Source organism: Schistocerca serialis, chromosome 4 (genome assembly GCF_023864345.2).
Source record: "Schistocerca serialis cubense isolate TAMUIC-IGC-003099 chromosome 4, iqSchSeri2.2, whole genome shotgun sequence".
In the NCBI taxonomy this organism is placed as follows: Eukaryota; Metazoa; Arthropoda; class Insecta; order Orthoptera; family Acrididae; genus Schistocerca; species Schistocerca serialis.
Window position 1 is genome coordinate 310726693 of NC_064641.1, and position 15586 is coordinate 310742278.

The window sequence follows — 15586 nt, forward strand, 5'->3', positions numbered from 1 at the left end:
AATTCATCTGTTCTATGACATTATTGTGTACTTCTGTTTTTCTTGCGTGTTTCCCTTCACAGTCATTACTTTTGTTTATTGACAGATTTAGCTGTTTCATACGATTGTAAAACAGTATTCACCATATTTTTTTGTAACGCGCTTTCACTGTCTGCTAGAAGAACCAGATCGGCCGCAAATAAAATAGTAAAATTGTTCTTCCCCGAATAACGCTCTTGGTATTTTTAGAATTTAATTCGACTAAAATTTTTTTAATGCAGGGTGTTACAAAAAGGTACGGCCAAACTTTCAGGAAACACTCCTCACGCACAAATAAAGAAAAGATGTTATATGGACATGTGTCCGGAAACGCTTAATTTCCATATTAGAGCTCATTTTAGTTTCGTCAGTATATACTGTACTTCCTCAATTCACCACCAGTTGGCCCAATTGAAGGAAGGTAATGTTGATTTCGGTGCTTGTGTTGCCACGCGACTCATTGCTCTACAGTACTAGCATCAAGCACTTCAGTACGTAGCATCAACAGGTTAGTGTTCATCACGAACCTGGTTTTGCAGTCAGTGCAATGTTTACAAATGCGGAGTTGGCAGATGTCCATTTGATGTGTGGATTAGCATGGGGCAATAGCCGTGGCGCGGTACGTTTGTATCGAGACAGATTTCCAGAACGAAGGTGTCCCGACAGGAAGGCGTTCGAAGCAATTGATCGGCGTCTTAGGGAGCACGGAAAATTCCAGCCTATGACTCGCGACTGGGGAAGACCTATAACAACGAGGACACCTGCAATGGACGAGGCAATTCTTCGTGCAGTTGACGATAACCCTAATGTCAGCGTCAGAGAAGTTGCTGCTGTACAAAGTAAGGTTTACCACATCACTGTATGGAGAGTGCTACGGGAGAACCAGTTGTTTCCGTACCATGTACAGCGTGTGCAGGCACTATCAGCAGCTGATTCGCCTCCACGGGTACACTTCTGCGAATGGTTCATCCAACAATGTGTCAATCGTCATTTCAGTGCAAATGTTCTCTTTACGGATGAGGCTTCATTCAAACGAGATCAAATTGTAAATTTTCACAATCAACATGTGTGGGCTGACGAGAATCCGCTCGCAAATGTGCAATCACGTCATCAACACAGATTTTCTGTGAACGTTTGGGCAGACATTGTTAGTGATGTCTTGATTGGGCCCCATGTTCTTCCACCTACGCTCAATGGAGCACGTTATCATGATTTCATACGGGATACTCTACCTGTGCTGCTAGAACATGTGCCTTTACAAGTACGACACAACATGTGGTTCATGCACGATGGAGCTCCTGCACATTTCAGTCGAAGTGTTCGTACGCTTCTCAACAACATATTCGGTGACCGATGGATTGGTAGAGGCGGACCAATTCCATGGCCTGCACGCTCTCCTGACCTCAAGCCTCTTGACTTTCATTTATGGAGGCATTTGAAAGCTCTAGTCTACGCAACCCCGGTACCAAATGTAGAGAATCTTCTTGCTCGTATTGTGGACGGCTGTGATACAATACGCCATTCTACAGGGCTGCATCAGCGCATCAGGGATTCCATGCGACGGAGGGTGGATGCATGTATCCTCGCTAACGGAGAACATTTTGAACACTTCCTGTAACAAAGTGTTTGAAGTAATGCTGGTACGTTCTGTTGCTGTGTGTTTCCATCCCATGATTAATGTGATTTGAAGAGAAGTAATAAAATGAGCTCTAACATGGAAAGTAAGCGTTTCCGGACACATGTCCACGTAACATATTTTCTTTTCTTGTGTGTGAGGAATATTTCCTGAAAGTTTGGCCGTACCTTTTTCTAACACCCTGTAAACAGGGTGAGTCACTAACTATTGCCAACAAGAATAACTCCGAAAGTATACTAGGAGCTGATAAGTTTGTGTCCCTCGTTTGTTGTCTTAGAATCTAACTATCCACCATGATTCAACTTCTGCACTGGAAACGTATTAACGTTTTCCTTGTGCTGCATGTGGAGACTGATGTCACTGTCTTCCATCTGTCAACTTGAGGCGCCACTTGGGGGACGCACCCAGTACCGTGCAGACCTCGGCCTGAACATGTTGTAGTATGAAGGGTGAGACTGGTGGCGAGCCGATGGCAGCTGCGCGTAGAACTCTAGCAATTGTCTTCTTCATTCACTGCACTATGAGAGGAACACCAAATAAGCGACGGTAACTATGTGAGGTGCGACGAGTCGAGCAGCGGAGTGCGTGCACCCGAATCCGGTGAGAATCAATTTAAAATAAAACGGTTTTTCTCTGTCTGCTACATCACAGTGCCTTGTTTGCATCTGCGCATGGTCATTACGAAATTGACCTCAGCTCACTTCCTTCTTTAAATTGCCAAACATCATTTACTCTTTCAGCGTAATTGCAGTGTCGTCTGGCTTTGGTTGTGTTTTCAGTTGTAACAGCTATAGTTCCTCCGCCAGAAGTTGAAAATAGTGTTAGATTATGACTGGTTTTTCAGGGTTTATATACTCAGGATAGAATAACCCGAGGTTTTGTCACTGTTTGTCATTGAGTTTAAGCTATGCTTCTAAATAATGTTAATAACACTTTTATTTAATACTAGCAGCTTTATGGATTTATAAATTTTAATTCAGAATTCTGAAATCTTCTTTTATTGTCTGTTTTCACATATTGTTTTATTCTGTATGTTTCATCTGTTATCATGTTTTATGAGAGTTTTTCTAATATTGTAGAAACCATATGTGGTCAGTATAAAGCCATGGAAAAACTTAAAAATTAGATTATCATATAAGGCGGTGTGCATGTCGAGACCTGATGATAGAGACTATGTAAACTGGTGCACTAACAGAGCTTTTAGAAATTATTTTGGTGCTCACGAAGCGCGTGATTTATTCTTACGCACTTTTGTTTAGCCAGACGACAAACGTTTGCAGATTTTATTATTTTTTATTAAGAGCAGCACTGACCTCAAGTCAAATGAAGTAATTTTGATATTTTGGGTAAACAGGTTTTCACTGACAACTTACACTCAGCCCCTGCTCCCCACCTTATCAACAACATTTGTGCCTCCTGTGGATATCCTGCTGTGTGTTCTTAAAACGTTTGAGTTACACGAAAGTGATGATACGCAGTTACCTTTCGGCAGGGAGATAGGTTCTGGGAGTAAGAATTTTCCCCTAGCACCAAATATCATTCAACAACTGCATAAATCTCTTTTTCCGTTGAATACTGACACATTTTATAATTTACGTATTTAATCCGTCTATACATGCTGTCCTCCTGTTCGTGACCTCATTGAAAATACTTTCCCGTCATTCTGACTCAATTGTATTCTTCAACATTCACGGTATCTGTATCGTAGTGACCATCTACCTCATATAACAGAATAACCATTCCTTTACGAGTGGTACATCAATCTTTAATATGTCACTAATTTTTCTACCTTGAAACCAAACTTTTGAGCTCCAGTTAAATAATATTCTAGTCTTTCTTCCCGTGAATCCATGTCACAATTGATTTCTTTTGTTCCATTAAAGCTTTCTTGAGTTCATCATTCCGCAGTTTGAACGGATTTGCTTTTCCTTGTTTTTGTGTTCCAACTGCTTCCTTAACAATCTTAATTAGACGTCCTTCAACTTATTCCAGTCCTGTTCTGAATCACTGGTTCTATCTCTAACGTAATAATTTCTTGACCTGCTCGTTTTTTCCTTGTAAGTCTCCAAAGAAATTTTGTCTTGGATTCGAGTAAAAATGGTGGGTATCCGCTTCAACTCTTTTAAAAATTCTTATGTCTTGAAAATATCTCAGAAACTTGTAAGTGTGTTTCAACGTAGCTTGTGTTCAGAAACAACTGCTAAGAAAACAAATTCGATATGTTGCTCCGTTTCCGAGTTAATTAGTATTAGACCAGGGCGTTAAACGCGTAAATCCAGGCGGTTCGCCAGATACAATTTGTGTCAGTAGTTCTCATAGCGCAGATGATAGCGCACGAGATTTCTCAGTCTTTGGATTGGGTTGGATTCTTACTACCATTCCGTGTCCGATTTTTGCATCCCTGTCTTGATTGGTTTTAGAAAACAAACGAAAAATACGTTTTACGACACCGTGTCTCACGGGCTGAATTTCCCTGCGCAAAGGCTTGATTGGCTAATTCGAATACTAATTAACTCGGAAATGGAGCAACGTATCGACTTTTTTCTTATCAGTTATTTCTCAGCATAACCTACCCCGCAATACAATTATACGCTTTTGAGATTGTTTTTGACCACCCTATATAGCCAAGATTCCTCGTATTGTGTTATTTGCAATAAACGTATTTGCACGTTCTGGGAAAGTATACTTACGGATATCTTTGTGTGGATGTCAAGTAATAATAATCTAAAATTATTGTATGTGGAGAAATCATTATGATGGCTTACCTTCTACTTCAGAGTTCACTTTAGATGTGGTCTAGTGACAGGAGGAATAGATTATTCAACAATTCTTGAATTGAGTCAGGATATTATCAGTTAATAATTTTCCCTACGTCATTCAACGTTTCTCGCAACTGGCCATAAAAACACCTCTCTTTTTTCATTCTCTCCATCTGTTAGTGGATATTCCGGTTTTAAAGTTGCTATTCTGTCACTGATCCAACAGTATCCCAATACCATTGGCTTTAATGTCTTATGTAATATTATACTTAACCCGGAAGGCGTTCTCTTATCGTTTTCTACAAAAGAGTACAGAAAGACATAGTATCTAATATCTTGTGAACCATTTGTTTCTCATTCGTTTCAGTGACCATCACAGTGTCAATATTCCTTTGCTCCGATTCATTTACTATATCTCGTATTTTACAACCGATGCCCCGTTATTGTATTGTCATTGTTTGTAGTAGGCTTGCCTGTTGTCCGTTGCCCATGTTGTCATCAGATACGTCGGTCCGGTTTTTTTCCTTTCGTTTTCTGAGTGAGTTGCTTTTTCTCCGATAAGACGGCACCAGCCCTTGCTAGGGTAGTCAGGTAGCTGGCTGACCCCTTAAAGTGTGAGCTGCCAGAGTTTTCTGTCGGGATTTCCTCCTTTAGCCGAAAAGTCCCAGTCAAGGCGACGAGGCACGCCTCTTACCCGCTCCCGTCTGATACGCTCCTTCTGAGGGAATGCACTGCCCAGGGGCAACGCGGTTTTCACCTTCATTGACTTGGGATTAGGACTTGCTGCCAGAGCTGCTAAACGATCGCAGATGCCTTACCCGAGCTTTCAGTGTCGCAGTCTATTCGCCTTTCGCTGTGATTCTCGGGACCATACGAGCCATTGGCCTCCACAGTAAATAAATATAATTCACCCAATGAAACCTCCATTCGGTCGAAAAATTCTTGAGTATTGCTGGTCAAGTTCGGATTAATAAAAGGAATAAAGAAGACCAAACGAAGAGGGGCAGGTCTAATTGCACAATCGTTTAATTTGTGCGAGAGCGGACGGAGATGCTCAATAAACTCTATTATCAGAGGCGTTGTTATTTATGTAGAAGTCTACTACTGAAATTCCGAGAGAGTACATTCAGAAAATAGCCTGTCAGCATTTAACTATTTTATTTGCCGCCCCCCCCCCCTTCCCCCGTTCGTACCGTGATGTGAGCACAACGAGAAAAATCAGAGAAATTAGAAATCGTATGGACATTTAATTATCCTGTGAGTCATTCGCGAATGGAACTGGCTAAGGGTAAATAATAGTGGCACCAAATATCCTCCGCCACTCATTGTAAGGTGGCTTGCGGAGTGTAGGTGTGGATGTCGATGTAAGTATTGAACTTTTTAATCTTGTTTGTAACATTTACTTTTTTCTCGTTTTCGTGAACTCTTTTTCATTTATTTTTACTCACCTTAATGCAGTCTTCATTTGTGCGACTTAATTTGTATCATTAAGACTTTTATTTATAAACGATTTTAATTTCTAAAACATTATTTTCAATGGGAGTGGAACTAAACTCAGGGTCAAATTTAAAATGTTAACTTTTACACAAGTTGAACATTTTCTTCACTATGTCGGATCGGTAGGTTAGAAAATTTAAAAGGGTGAATGAATAGGTTAAATATAGATATAGTGGGAATCAGTGAACTTCGATGGTAGGAGGAACAGGACTTCTGGTCAGATGAATACAGGGTTATAAATATAAAATCAAATAGGGTAATGCTGGAGTATGTGTAATAATGAAAAAAAGGGACACGGATAAGCTACCATGAACAGCATAGTGAAAGCATTATTGTAGCCAAGATAGACATGGAGCCCACACCCACAGTACAAGTTTTATGCCCACGAGCAACGCAGATGAGGAGGAGATTCAGGGAATGTATGATAAGATAAAAGAAATTATTCAGATAGTTAAGGAAGCCGAAGATTCAGTAGTCATGGGGGACTGGAATTCGATAGTAAGAAAAGAAAGAGAAGGTGCGAATATGGACTGGGAGAAAAGAATGAAAGAGGACGCCGCCTGGTAGAACTTTGCACAGAGCAACGTGGAAGAGAGTGGAAGAGACTTGGAGACATCAGAAGGTTTCAGTCTGATTATACGATGGTTAGACAGAGATTTAGGAACCAGATTTTAAACTCTAAGACGTTTCCAGGGGCAGATGTAGCCCCGGACAAAGATTTATTGGTTTTGAACTGCAATTAAAACTGAAGAAACTGCAAAAAGGCAGCAATTTAAGAGAATGGGACCTGGATAAACTAAAAGAATCAGACGCTGTAGAGCGTTTCAGAGGGAACGTTAGGCACCACTTAACAAGAACAGGGGAAAGGAATACAGTGGATGAAGAATGGGTAGCTTTGAGAGATGAAACAGTGAAGGCAACAGAGGATCAAGTAGGTACAAAGACGAGGGCTAGTAGAAATCCTTGGGTAACGCAAGAAATATCGAATTTCACCTATGAAAGGAGAAAATATAAAAATGTAATAATTGACACAAGTGAAAGGAAATACAAATTTCTAAGAAATAAGATAGACAGGAAGTGCAAAATGGCTAAGCAGGAATGGCTAGAGGACAAATGTAAGGAAGCAGAAGCATATACCACTAGGGGTAAGATAGAAAGTGCCTACAGGAAAATTTAAGAGACTTTTGGAGATAAGAGAACCACCTGTATGAATATCAAGATCTCAGATGGAAAACCTGTTCTAAGCAAAGAAGGGAAAGCAGAAAGGTGGAACGAGTATATAGAGAGTCTATACAAGTGAGATGTACTTGAGGGCGAAGTTCAGAAGTTCAGAAGAACGCGAAATCCCGAAGATTGGCTAAAATTTACAGACGCGCGAAATTTGGCACGGACATCAATGCGAGATGCCTTTAATAGGTTCCACAACGAAACATTGTCACGAAATTTGGTTGAAAATCCGAAGAAATTCTGGTCGTATGTAAAGTACACAAGCGGTAAGGCGCAGTCAATACCTTCACTGCGCAGTGCCGATGGTACTGTTACCGACGACTGTGCCGCTAAAGCGGAGTTATTGAACAAGGTTTTCCGAAATTCCTTCACCACGGAAGATGAATGGAATATTCCAGAATTTGAAACACGAACAGCTGCTAGCATGAGTTTCTTAGAAATAGATACCTTAGGGGTTGCGAAGCAACTCAAATCGCTTGATACGGGCAAGTCTTCAGGTCCAGATTGTATACCGATTAGGTTCATTTCAGATTACGCTGATACAACAGCTCCCTACTTAGCACTCATATACAACCGCTCGTTCACCGATAGATCTGTACCTACAGATTGGAAAATTGCGCAGGTCGCACCAGTGTTTAAGAAGGGTAGTAGGAGTAATCCATCTAACTACAGACCTATATCATTGACGTCGGTTTGCAGTAGGGTTTTGGAGCAAACACTGTATTCAAACATTATGAATCACCTCGAATGGAACGATCTATTGATATGTAATCAGCATGGTTTCAGAAAACATCGTTCTTGTGCAACGCAGCTAGCTCTTTATTCGCACGAAGTAATGGCCGCTATCGACAGGGGATCTCAAGTTGATTCCGTATTTCTAGATTTCCGGAAAGCTTTTGACACCGTTCCTCACAAGCGACTTCTAATCAAGCTGCGGGCCTAGGGGTATCGTCTCAGTTGTGCGATTGGATTCGTGATTTCCTGTCAGGAAGGCCGCAGTTCGTAGTAATAGACGACAAATCATCGAGTAAAACTGAAGTGATATCAGGTGTTCCCCAGGGAAGCGTCCTGGGACCTCTGCTGTTCCTGATCTATATAAATGACCTGGGTGACAATCTGAGCAGTTCTCTTAGGTTGTTCGCAGATAATGCTATAATTTACCGTCTAGTAAGGTCATTCGAAAACCAGTATCAGTTGCAAAGCGATTTAGAAAAGATGGCTGTATGGTGTGGCAGGTGGCAGTTGACGCTAAATAACGAAAAGTGTGAGGTGATCCACATGAGTTCCAAAAGAAATGCGTTGGAATTCGATTACTCGATAAATAGTACAGTTCTCAAGGCTGTCAGTTCAACTAAGTACCTGGGTGTTAAAATTACGAACACCTTCAGTTGGAAAGACCACATAGATAATATTGTGGGGAAGGCGAGCCAAAGGTTGCGTTTCATTGGCAGCACACTTAGAAGATGCAACAAATCCACTAAAGAGACAGCTTACACTACACTCGTTCGTCCTCTGTTAGAATATTGCTGCGCGGTGTGGGATCCTTACCAGGTGGGATTGACGGAGGACATCGAAAGGGTGCAAGAAAGGGCAGCTCGTTTTGTATTATCACGTAGTATGGGAGAGAGTGTGGCTGATATGATACGCGAATTGGGATGGAAGTCATTACGGCAAAGACGTTTTTCGTCGCGGCGAGATCTATTTACGAAATTTCAAAAAAAATGGTTCAAATGGCTCTGAGCACTATGGGACTCAACTGCTGAGGTCATTAGTCCCCTAGAACTTAGAACTAGTTAAACCTAACTAACCTAAGGACATCACAAACATCCATGCCCGAGGCAGGATTCGAACCTGCGACCGGAGCGGTCTTGCGGTTCCAGACTGCAGCGCCTTTAACCGCACGGCCACTTCGGCCGGCCACGAAATTTCAGTCACCAACTTTCTCTTCCGAATGCGAAAATATTTTTTTGAGCCCAACCTACATAGGTAGGAATGATCATCAAAATAAAATAAGAGAAATCAGAGCTCGAACAGAAAGGTTTAGGTGTTCGTTTTTCCCGCGCGCTGTTCGGGAGTGGAATGGTAGAGAGATAGTATGATTGTGGTTCGACGAACCCTCTGCCAAGCACTTAAATGTGAATTGCAGAGTAGTCATCTAGGTGTAGATGTAGAGAGCAATATTATGGAGATGGAAGAGGACGTAGAGGAAAATCAGAAGGTAGATATGAGACTGAGGGAAGAATTTTAAAAAGCACTGAAAGACGTAAGTCGAAACAAGGCTCCGGCAGTAGGCAACATTACGTTAGAACTGCTTATAGCCTTGGGAGAGACAGCCACGATCAAACGCTGCCATCTGGTGAGCAAGATATATGAGACAGGCGAAATACCCCCAGACTTCAAGAAGAATATAATAATTCAAATTCCAAGGAAATCAGATATTGACAGGTGTGAAAATTACCTAACTATACTTTAATAAGTCATGGCTGCAAAATACTAGCACGTTTTCTTTAAGAAAGAATGGAAAAGCAGGTAGAAACTGGCTTCCGAGGAGAGCAGTTTGGATTCCGGAGAAATGTGAGAACATATGAGGCAATCGTGATCCTACAACGTATCTTAGAAGCTAGGTTAAGGAAAAGCAAACGTACTTCTCTAGCATTTGTAGACTTAGAGAAAAGCTTTGACAATGTTGAGTGGAACACTCTCTTTCAAATTCTAAAGGTGGCCGGGATAAAACACAGGAAGCGAAAAGCTATTTGCAATTTGTACAGAAACCAGATGGCATTTATAAGAGTCGAGGGACATGAAAGGGAAGCAATGGTTGAGATGGGAGTGGGACAGGGCTGTAGCCTATCCCCGATGTTATTCAACCTGTATAGTGAGCAAAGCAGTGAAGAAAACAAAATTTAAAAAAGTGGAGTAGGATTTAAATTTCAGGGAAAAGAAATAAAAAATTTAAGGTTTGCCGATGACATTGTAATTCTGTCAGAGACAGTAAAGGACTGGGAAGAGCAAACGAACGGAACGTACAGTGTCTTGAAAGGAGGATATAAGATGAACATCAACAAAATCAAAATGATGATAAGGGAAGGTATCTATCTACATGGATACTCTGCAAACCACATTTAAGTTCCTGGCAGAGGGGCCATCGTACCACCTTCACAATTCTCTATTATTACAATCTCGTATAGCGGCGAAAAGAACGAACACCTTTATCTCTCCGTACGAGTTCTGATTTCCCTTGTTTTATTATGGTGATTGTTCTCCGTATCTAATTCAAATTAGAGCAGATTCTGCTGAGGGAATCAGATTAGAGAATGAGACACTTTAAAGTAGTAAATGAGTTTTGCTATTTTGGAAACAAAGTAACTGATGATGATGATTGAAGTAGGGAGGATATAAAATGTAGACTGGCAATGGCAAGAAAAGCGTTAGTGAAGAAGAGACATTTGTTATCATCGAGTATAAATTTTAGTGTCAGGAAATCATTTTTAAAAGTATTTATATGGAGTAGCCATGTATGTAAGTGAAACATGTACGATAAACGGATTAGACAAGAAGAGAATAGAAGCTTTTGAAATGCGGTGCTACAGAATAACGTTGAAGATTAAGTGGGCAAATTACGTAACTAGTAAAGGTGTACTGAAAAAAACTGGGAGAGGAGAAATTTGTGGTACAACCTGACTAAAAGAGGGGATCGGTTGATAGGACACGTTTTAAGGAATCAATGGATCACCAATTTAGTACTGGAGAGAAGCGTGAGGGGTAAAAGAGGGATGTCGGCTGCAGTAGTTACTCCCAGATGAAGAGGCTGGCGCAGGATAGAATAGCATGGAGAGCTGCATGAAACCAATATTTGGACTGAAGACCACAAAAAACATGCCAGACCATTCCTCCACTTCATTTACTGTTCCATTAATATAACCGAGCAGTTACCTTTGTACAGAGTTTGGTAGTTTCCTGCTTGGATTTGACTTTCTTCTTCTATAGAGGTAATGAGTTTAAAATGAGTAATACGACATCGTTTTTTAAAAAAAAGTACGCTAACATCTCTATGGAGCATAAGTGCTACATATTGGTTTCACATGAGTTAAAGGATTGGCTTCCTCTGTCTCAGCTAGGACGCTTACTTGATACCGACACAGACATTTTGTATGAAAACAGTTTTGTATTTCTGTAATTATTGTAGTCTAATCACCTCTCACAGCATTGGTGCGACCAAACATCACAAACAAGAATGTTAGCATGCAAGTGCTCTGAACCATTACTAATTTAGTAGCATTAGTAAATTGGAATGAGGGAATGATTATATGAAAAATAGGTGATAAATTATTTTCGGAAGCGTTTTATAGGGGAGATTCCTTCTGTTGACATCGCGTGCTAATACTCTGTGTTTTGTTTTCAAGATTAAAACACACAAATTCCTCTTCGTTCTTTATTGTCATCGCCGGCCAGGGTGGCCGAGCGGTTCTAGACGCTACAGCCTGGAACCTCGCGACCGTTACGATTGCAGGTTCGAATCCTGCCTCGGGCATGGATGTGTGTGATGTCCTTAGGTTAGTTAGATTTAACTAGTTCTAAGTTCTAGGGGACTGATGACCTCCGAAGTTAAGTCCCAAAGTGCTCAGAGCCATTTGAACCATTTTACTGGCATCGATTCCCATATTAGGTTGTAAGTAGGCTGTTTAGGTTTTTTTATTGGTAACGCCACCTCTGTATGAAAATCACTGGCTGTGCTGTGTGCAGTCTGCAGCTGCTTTGCATTGTTGTAATACTCGCCATTGTAGTGTTGGGCAGCGGCAGCTGGATGGGAACAGCGCGTAGCGTTGCGCAGTTGGAGGTGAGCCGCCAGCAGTGGTGGATGTGGGGAGAGAGATGGCGGAGTTTTGAAATTTGTCATGAACTGCTGTATTTATATATGATGATATCAAGGTAAATACATTGTTTGTTCTCTATTAATATCTTTCATTTGCTAACTATCCCTATCAGTAGTTAGTGCCTTCCATAGTTTGAATCTTTTATTTAGCTGGCAGTAGTGGCGCTCGCTGTATTGCAGTAGCTTGAGCAGCGAAGATTTTTGTGAGGTAAGTGATTTGTGAAAGGTATAGTTAAATGTTAGTCAGGGCCATTCTTTTGTAGGGAAGTTTGAAAATCAGATTGCGTTGCGCTAACAAAATATTGTGTGTCAGTTTAAGCACAGTCATGTATAATTCTTCAAAGGGGACGTTTCATATGTCGACCCTTAGCCGAGGATACCTCACTGGAATCTTCTGATTTGTTTTTTTCTTGTAGTTTATGCAATTAGTGTAGCTTTTGTTTATTGCTAGCGCGTAATTGTAGAGAAAATCTCCTTTGTAGTTGCAGTCTTTCATTGTTGTACAGTAAAACAGTTGTGGCATGCATGTAGATTTGCACCAAGTATTTCGCAGCTGCAATTAACTAGATATTATTTTCAGTGCTATGTTAATGTGTTCTCTTATTTTTGATCTTCAAATTGTGTATTTCTGTGTTGTCGTGTGAAATTCTGTGACAATAATGGCGTGTGAAAAACGTAATACTAGGCTCCAAAGTAAACTGAGAAATGACAGTGAAAATGAAAGCAGTGTGTTAGCGCCACCGAGTAATGAATTAACTGATGTTCAAAGTAGTAATTTGGTAATTGTGCATAGGGAAATGGAGCGGGCTGCAAACAATGGTGTAGACAGTGAAACAGGTAGTGAACAGGGAAGCATTATCGATCGATCGGTCGGCAACAGCTCGCCTCAGGAATCCGAAATGACAGGACACAATTTCGCAAATACTGTAGATTCAGGTTTTGGATCCTCACCGTTTTCTCAAATAAGTCAAGACACATTTTCTGCTTGTCAAAATGTGAATGTTTCCGGTGCAAATTCACTGCCGAAAAGCACTGAGGAACATGTTCCAGACACCAGTGCATTGTTATTACAATTAATACAGCAAATGGGACAAACACAGCAAAAGCTTCAAAAGTTAGACACAATGGAACAAAATCTTCGAAAGTTAGATACAGTGGAACAAAATCTTAAAAAGTTAGACACAGTGGAACAAAATCTTAAAAAGTTAGACACCACACTTGAACAAACGCGTGATGATTTAACTACTGAGTTACATAACATTGAATCGAAATGTCAAAAAGTCTGTAATGACGTAAAAACACAAATTTGTGAGCATTTTCAACCTATTTTTTCGCGGCATGAAAATGCATTACAGAATCACGAAGCAGCCATAAAAGAACTGCAAACTATTGTTCATGAAAATCATGAGACCTTGCAAGCTAAATTTGACTCAGTTGCATCTACCGATTCGGTTACGCAACTTGCAAAAACTCAGGAAAACTTAAAGGACACAGTAGATTCGATTTCAACACAAATGGACACTCTGAAACTTGGTTCAGAAAAACACATTGAGGAAATGTGTTCACTATCGAAGAAAGTAGCCGAACTTTCGGATCAGTTCACTAACTTATCTACGAAGGTAGATGATAATCTGAACGACGCAAAACCGGTAGTCTTTAATGACACAGAAGAGTGCGAACAAATTAGGAAATTCAAACAAAATCAGAATCAAATTAATACGCAACACCAAAGAGAAATCCGGGGAGTACAAGATCAGCTGACTCAGGTAATACAAGAATTACGTATTTCAGAGGCCACTCGCGCTCCAATACGGGAAGAGGGACTTAGAAATACGGAACAACCACAAAATAATAACGCAGGACATTTCGGTAATTATGAAAGGAATTGGCAAGGTGGACCGAATTTTGAGATGGAACCGCCGACACGACGTAACAATGACCGATATGCTACTCGCCGACATGATGACTTTAACTATAAGCTGTTCATTACTACACGTAAATTCAAAACATTTAAGAATTCTGCCAACGACATTCATCCACAAGCATGGCTCCATCAATTCTCTCATTGCTTTCCTCCCAACTGGTCATTAGAACACAGATTAGAATTTATGTGTGGCTACTTGGAGAATGAACCAGCTGTAAGAATGCGATCGGTCATTCACGATTGCCACAATGAAGGAGAGTTTTACCATGCCTTCCTCTCAGCATATTCGTCTCAAGCCACACAAGACCGAGTAAAACATAGCATCATAATGATGAAACGTTTCGAACAATCTGAATTTTCCAGTCTTATGAAATATTTTGAAGACATGTTGCATAAGAATCAGTATCTTTCAAACCCATACAGCCCCTCAGAACTTATCCGCATTTGCTTAATCAAATTGCCTGAACATTTACAACACATTATTTTGGCAGGACGTCGCAAAGACGACATTGAAGCTTTTCAGGGACTGTTACAAGAATTGGAAATTGACACTGACAATCGCGGAATGCGGAAACAGGAACACAACAATTACAGGTCACATCCGTCACAATTCCTCGATAATAACTGGACGCGACAAGGCTATTCTCACAACACAAATCGTGACCAAAACAGACACCACCCGTATGACAACCGTTGGCAGAGTAGTAATAAGTATAGGGAAAGATCACCTCTCCGCGGTAATGACTATCACAGAGACAATCAGAGAAACAGACAATATGGAAACCAAAACAAAAGGGAGACAGAATAACTTTAGACGCAACGGTCCAGCGCGCAGTTACGACTCAGGGAGAAATTCTCCACCACGTGACCGACAAGAAAGAAACTATGGAATCTACCGACATGACGACAGACGATATGATCGTAACGACAGACCTGAACTGCATCAGAACTGGCGGGATTCTCGTCACGGTGAATTTGTAGAAGTTAGGTCTCCAAATCCCAAAAACGACGCGCGCCAACAAAGAGACAATAGGCAATGACTCACACCGCTGGCAGCCACAAAACATACTTATGAAACTGACGACGCAGCTGCCGTAGCTAGTAATTACGTAAAAATGGAAGACATTAGGGACATCTTACTCCAGGAACACGACGTAAAACATAACAACATTGCATATCCTGTGATCCACATTACAGTAAATGACGTAAAATTTACGGCAGTACTTGACTCTGGCAGCCCCATTTCAGTAATTAGTGAAACAGCTTTTAGCAAATGCAACAAATCGAACGATTGCCCCACACTTCTGTTACGTAAGATTAAATTACAAGGTGCAATCTTTGGAAAAAGTGTAGATGTACGCCAACAAACCAATTTAGAATTCTTTTGCCAAAGCCACAGCTTCTCTATGAACTTTCTTATTGTTCCATTATTGTCGACGGAAATTATATTGGGAGTAGACTTTTTGAATGAATACAAAGCAGTCTTAAGCTTTCACGATGCTGAAATAAGTTTAGAGAAGAAAGGTAAGTCAATAGCTTTGAAATTTGAAGATTGGCTCTCAAACCATGACGAAGAAATCATTCGGCTTTACCTTCTGTTGGACAACAGTTCGGAATTTTCTACGGAACTAGACACTAACAATCACTCTGCA